Genomic DNA, 6,463 nt, shown 5'->3' on the forward strand with positions numbered 1-6,463 from the left:
AATACTAGTATACAGACTCTCACTAGCTACATAGTACTCTGATTCTGGCACGTTATTTCCGCATTGAATAGTGATTGATTGTACATGTACATGTACATGATTGTACAATGTACATGTACATGTACATTGTACAATCATGTACATGTACATGTGTACAATGCCATGTACATGTACATGTAGGTCTGGAGCTGACGACTTCTTCTGACTACAGTAGCACCAGTAAAAGCTGCGACCACTCGGATAAGGTTGCCACCTGCCAGGCTGTGTTTTGGACGTCCCTTGGCTGGTCGTCTTAGATAGAAAAAAAAGAAAAAAAAAGGAAGAGTGTTTGCTCCCCACATCGGAGCTGGCGCTATTCCAGCGACTTGACTTGACACTAGTCTGACTATCGACTGCCATCCAGAGCACACGAGAAGTCCATCGAACCTTCCACTCGGCAAACCTGCAAGAAAGCGATACACAGTGTTTCAGGGAACTCACCTCTCATCCGTTCGGCTTGAGTAGGCTGAGGAAGATTGTGGGGTGTGAAGTAGTGGCTGTGCTACTTCAGGGATCACATTACTAATTAGTGATAAAAAAGGAAATGTGAATGACAAAAAAAAGAAGGAAAAAAAGATGGTCGGATGGCGTCAGAGTGGGTGGGTGGGATTCGAGTCCATGACTATGGCGTTCGGATGCAAACCGATAACGCCAAGCTATGCAGTCGACCCCGGTGAGAAACCAACTCGGCAGGTAGATTCGTATACGAAGTACACTCTCAACAAAGCCGACCGGTGAATGAAAGCTGCTGCATGGATACTCCTACTTCAAGTTCATGTTCATGTACAATAATCATTGTACGCGTACTGCCATAACCCTGACCCTGATGCATACTTCATTTCGCATTCGTGGACGACATGGTGCTACGGTCGCGCGATGCCGGATGGGTCGAACAGATAACAAGCCGAGCTGGCATGAAGTCAGATCACGCCAACCTTTTCGCGACTCGACCGAAGTAGAAAGTATAGCGTAGTCGGGTGGACATACTACGGTACAGATGAAGCTACGAGATGCCTAGGAAGTGCTTCTCGACCGTGGTAGGAAAGAAAATTTTAGTAAAATAGCTTTGGTTCGGGAACTCATCCCAGATCCAGGTTTTGTAGAGAGCTGCTCTAGTTCCGACTCTTTCATCCATTGCGTTGTAAAGTATAGGAGAGATCCATGCTGCCAAGTAACTAAGTTTGATTGTGGCAACGCACCAACTAGCGTTACTCCATGCACTAAGTGTACTAGTCAGGAACATCAGAAGGAAATGAATGAAAGCTACACGACGCAACTCGATGTGTAGGTGCCATCCTAGCTAGCTGTTCATCCCTGCGCTCCGGTACTGGCACGTTTCCAATGTAAACCACTAGTACTTGAAGTATGAGAGAGTAGTCGCAATACTTGGCAATGTGTTCGGGCTTTACTGGCAAGTGTACTGCTATGGGACTGGCTCTAGCCTAGGCCCTACTGTATCCGAGTTCTCAGTGACAGTGTAGTACAGTATAATGGTAATGGATTGTGCCAGTTGTGGGAACTCTGTTCGCTACTCGCAGGCATGCATAGTACATTATTGTATCTACCAGTCAGCCTGCCTCTACCACTGAATGGACATCGCCATTCGATTGCCCTCCGGAGCTCCTACAAGTACTAGTCTTGTACATCGACACAGTGAAGAAAACAAATGGGAGGACACTGATCGTATCAACAATACATTTGTAGGCGTAACATCTCACCCTGACTCGCCCAACCCAGTGCAATCCAAGACTGCAAGAAAACGAGAAGCTGGTGAAAAAGAGAAGAAGAAAAAAAGAAGTAGGGTCAGATGGCGTCAGAGTGACCGGGGTTTGAGTCCAAGGCGACCCGTGACTGGAGTGGATCACCGCCTGTGGTTCACCATGCTTCACACGGGCCAGGCATGCCGAGTCCTCGCACCCCAAGCAGCCCTGGCACAAGTGCGAGTAATATCATAGACACGAAGTACACTCTCAACATAGCCGACCCGCTGTTCGAGCACGCACACCGAAGATTTATGATGATTCATCCACGGTCTGACGCATGATCCACACGTGAACACAGCATGTTGGCAGCAGGGCTACAGTACAGGGCCGGCTGCATCGCTGGGGAATGCACTGTGCAGAAGGGAGTAGTAAAATACAGTAGTAATATCTACATACAGTAGTATTTTACTACTCCCTGCTCTCCAGGCCAGGGCGCCTAGGCTAGGGCCGAGTAGATCTACTCGAGTAGACTACATGTCTAGAGACAGTAGCACAGTCAGTCAGTACATCACGGACGTGACGTCACCAGGTGACACGTCGTACTGATCGTACGATCGTTGTCATTCTTTTTGTCACATAATGTCGATTGACATCACTGTTGCTACAATGTTGCTAGCGCTACATCACTCATCAGTGAGTGCGTTCGATTATGCACGCAAATCGATTCACGAATCGATTCATGAATCGATTCGCGCTATTCACATCACCCCATGTGAATAGAGTGAATGGATTCCGAATCGATTCCAGGGCTCATGACATGAAAATCGAACGACTTGAATGCACTTGAATCGATTCATGAATCGATTCAAGTGTGTAATCGAACGCACTCAGTGAGTGCGTTCGATTATGCACGCGAATCGATTCGCGCTATTCACATCACCCCATGTGAATAGAGTGAATGGATTCCGAATAGATTCCAGGGCTCATGATATGAAATCGAACGACTTGAATGCACTTGAATCGATTCATGAATCGATTCAAGTGTGTAATCGATAGGCCTTGACGGATTATGCTAATATTTTCGTGAAATTATGCTTTTCGCATTGCTGAAAAAATTGCAGAAGTATGCTATTTTTATGCTAAAAGTTATCATATTATGCCGCATTATGCTCACATTTGCTGCTAATGCATAATGGTTCTGTGCAAAATAACAGGGGAATTTTTTTATAGAGGGCGTTGTACTGTAGTAGCAAAAGTTCAACGGGGTCAACGCACCGTCCGACCTAGCTACGACCATCACTGATTGTAGTGGACTGGACATGTTATCAAGGGAGTCGTAAACCTACAACTTCCTAGTGCATCTACTTGTACTTGTACTTGTAGAACATGTACAACTGTATGGAATTTGATGCGAACAGGCGGATTATTACAATTTTATGCGATTCGTATGCAATTTGCTTCGAATTATGCGATTATTCGATTTTGGTAGGAATTATGCGAAAAATGATGCTAGCATAATCCGTCAAGGCCTAGTAATCGAACGCACTCATGCTCAGTACATGAGTCACAGGATGTGTGCACTGGACATTATAGCAATAAAAACTGCTTTATGGCAGTTTTCTAAAAAAGGTTATTGTGTTCTAGTCCATGGACCCCGTCTAAAAAGTAAGGAATTAACGAAATGTGATAGCCGAAAATTAAAAATTCACACAAAACCTCACAATAATCACACACAGGATGAAAAGCGAGAAGACCTTTTCCCCTCGTGGTCCTCTTTCCTATTCATGCATGTTGGCACAGTACTCGTACAGACCAAGATGGACTCTTGGTCGGACTAAACAAGTGTTGAAAGCAGTATTTAAAAAAAAACTAAGATCCTCAAGTGTAAATAATCGACGTGGAGACAACAATTTTATAATAAATGGCGACGAGGAGACAATAACTTTATTAATGCGATTAATAGTATTAGTGAAGTGGACATTACAAAATGATGAATGAGAATACATGTATCTAAAATGGTTGTTCCTAATCGATTTTCTTGAGACTATCATCAGGGAAAATCGTCTCACAATAGAGGCTATACGGAGAAACAAACTACTTATAGGTTATCGGATAGTGGGAAGTATACAAGGTGAGGTGTGAAAAAAAAACTAAAGTGGGAGAGAAGACGAAAGAAATTAGAAGAAAAGATGTGAGAGTGTTCTGACGGTGTGAGCTACTACATAAGGTGAGTGAAATGAAGGCGTGGAAGCAGGTGAATGTGATAGAGTGAGGAACTGTGAGGTGTAGGTGTATGCGAATGAATACGTGTGTGAATGCTAGGTGAAGAGTCTCAGTTTTGTGACATTTTCTTTCTGAATGCATAGATTAGGATTGTGTTTACGGATGAAAACAGCTTCTAATACCTTAAGTTCACGAAACCTACGAGCACGACACAAAACAGTGAAGCACGAATCATCATACACTGAGCGGCATTGGCTACTAGACAAAAGGTGTTTCTTAATGGCTGACCCTTTCGTTGTGGTCTCACCTTCAGTCCGGTCATCTTCATCTTGGTTGTCCAACTCACTCTCTTCATCACTGCTCTCACCTTCCTCATCCTCTTCCTCTTCCATCCCGTCCTCTGCACCCAACGACCATCCCACGCTACTGCTCGCTGCCAGTCCATGTCCGGTTGTAGATGCCATTACCAGCGCACGAGTCATGCTCCTTGTTACTGGTCTCCGTACCTGTGTTTGGCCATTTCCTTCAGTCTCACGTACCTGTGTACTTGTAGTACGTTCAACCGGTACTGTGTGGTTCTGTTGTAATTGTGCAACTGGCACCTGTTTGCGGGGACGGCCTCGTCCAGGTCGCTGGGCTTTGGCTCCATCTGACAATAGGTACAATGGTACATGTTGTTTGACGCGTGCGTTCAGGTGCTGAAGGGTTCTTCCTACATATCGGCTATCACAATGCCGACATTCAAAATGATAGATTACATGGCTAATCAGTTGGGTAGGAAGAACATCCTTCTTCACCGTGAACGCACGGCCCGTAGTAAAGACTGTTGTCAATGCTGTGGCAAAATAGGTTTGTCTGACAACAGTCCTCACGGCACGGGCCACATCCAGCGAAATTTGACCTTTCCATGGAAGTCGTAAAAACACACGACATGGGTCAGGTCCAAACTCAGGCTCGGCAGCCTGAATATCAGGTTCGCTAAACAGCTTACTGAGGAGCTGAACAGGATATCCATTCTGAACGAATACCTTCTTCAGGAAACAAAGCTCTTGCTGAAGCTTATCAGGCGAGCAAATCCGCCTAGCGCGCATGATCAAATTTCGTACGAGATTAGTTTTGTATAAAGTCGAGCAATAGGAGTCGTAGACAATGTATTGCCCGATGAACGTTGGTTTTCGATATACTGAAGTTGAAACACCCATCTCCGTTTTCTCGACTAACACATCGAGAAAAGACAAACGGTTTGACTGCTCATGTTCACATGCAAATTTCAGAGCGGGATGTAGATTGTTGAGCATACCAAGAAACTCATTCGATTGTTCCAGATTACGGAAATGCGTGAACGAATCATCCACGAATCTAACATATAAGCTAGGCCACATCGCACTTGGAATCTTCGATTCATGAAACCCGACAAACACATTGGCCAGAACTGGACCCAATGGTAAACCCATTTATAATAGCAATAAAGAGAACAAATTCTGGAGTCATCGCCACACTACAACGAAGTCATGAAAGTTTACCAGAATTAATTTTCTTGTCACATTCATCAGTGGAAAGTCGTGACTGAAGAGTAACCATGCTGAACAATGATTAAAAGTAATATACATTCAATGATGTGTTACGAGAACAAAATACAGTGCCAAAGTAGAATGAGGGAAGGTGAGACAATAGAAGTGAAGTGAGAGCTACATGTAAGTGCAACGGCGGGTGAGAAACTAATAATTATAACGCTAAAACGGTGTAGTGAGACAAACAATCATGCTGTGCACCTACGAAAACAATTTTAACGCAACTACATGTTTCTTTTGCTTACAAAGATCAGGCTTATGCAAACGAATACAAACAGCCTCAAGTACTTTCAACTGACTAGCATACCGTGCACGACAAAGAACAGAAAAACTAAAATCATCATACACCTGCAGACACTTAGGGTGAGACAACAAGTGAAGAAAAACGGCAGACTTCTTACGATCACAATCACCATCTGATTCCTCGTCTCCAACAACCGCAACCTCGTCCTCCGTCTCATCTCCCAACTCGTCGTCAGTGTCATCCTCCGTATCATTCTCCACATCAACACCGATCGGTCCCAGGCTCGCTTCATGTTGTTTAACCTCTGTTCGTTGACTCCTCCTTTGATCTTGATGGTAAATTGTTGTTGTTGTTGTTGTTGTTGTTGTTGTTGTTGTTGTTGTTGTTGTTGTTGTTGTTGTTGTTGTTGTTGTTGTTGTTGTTGTTGTTGTTGTTGTTGTTGTTGTTGTTGTTGTTGTTGTTGTTGTTGTTGTTGTTGTTGTTGTTGTTGTTGTTGTTGTTGTTGTTGTTGTTGTTGTTGTTGTTGTTGTTGTTGTTGTTGTTGTTGTTGTTGTTGTTGTTGTTGTTGTTGTTGTTGTTGTTGTTGTTGTTGTTGTTGTTGTTGTTGTTGTTGTTGTTGTTGTTGTTGTTGTTGTTGTTGTTGTTGTTGTTGTTGTTGTTGTTGTTGTTGTTGTTGTTGTTGT

Source organism: Sycon ciliatum, chromosome 13 (genome assembly GCF_964019385.1).
Source record: "Sycon ciliatum chromosome 13, ocSycCili1.1, whole genome shotgun sequence".
Classification (NCBI taxonomy): domain Eukaryota; kingdom Metazoa; phylum Porifera; class Calcarea; order Leucosolenida; family Sycettidae; genus Sycon; species Sycon ciliatum.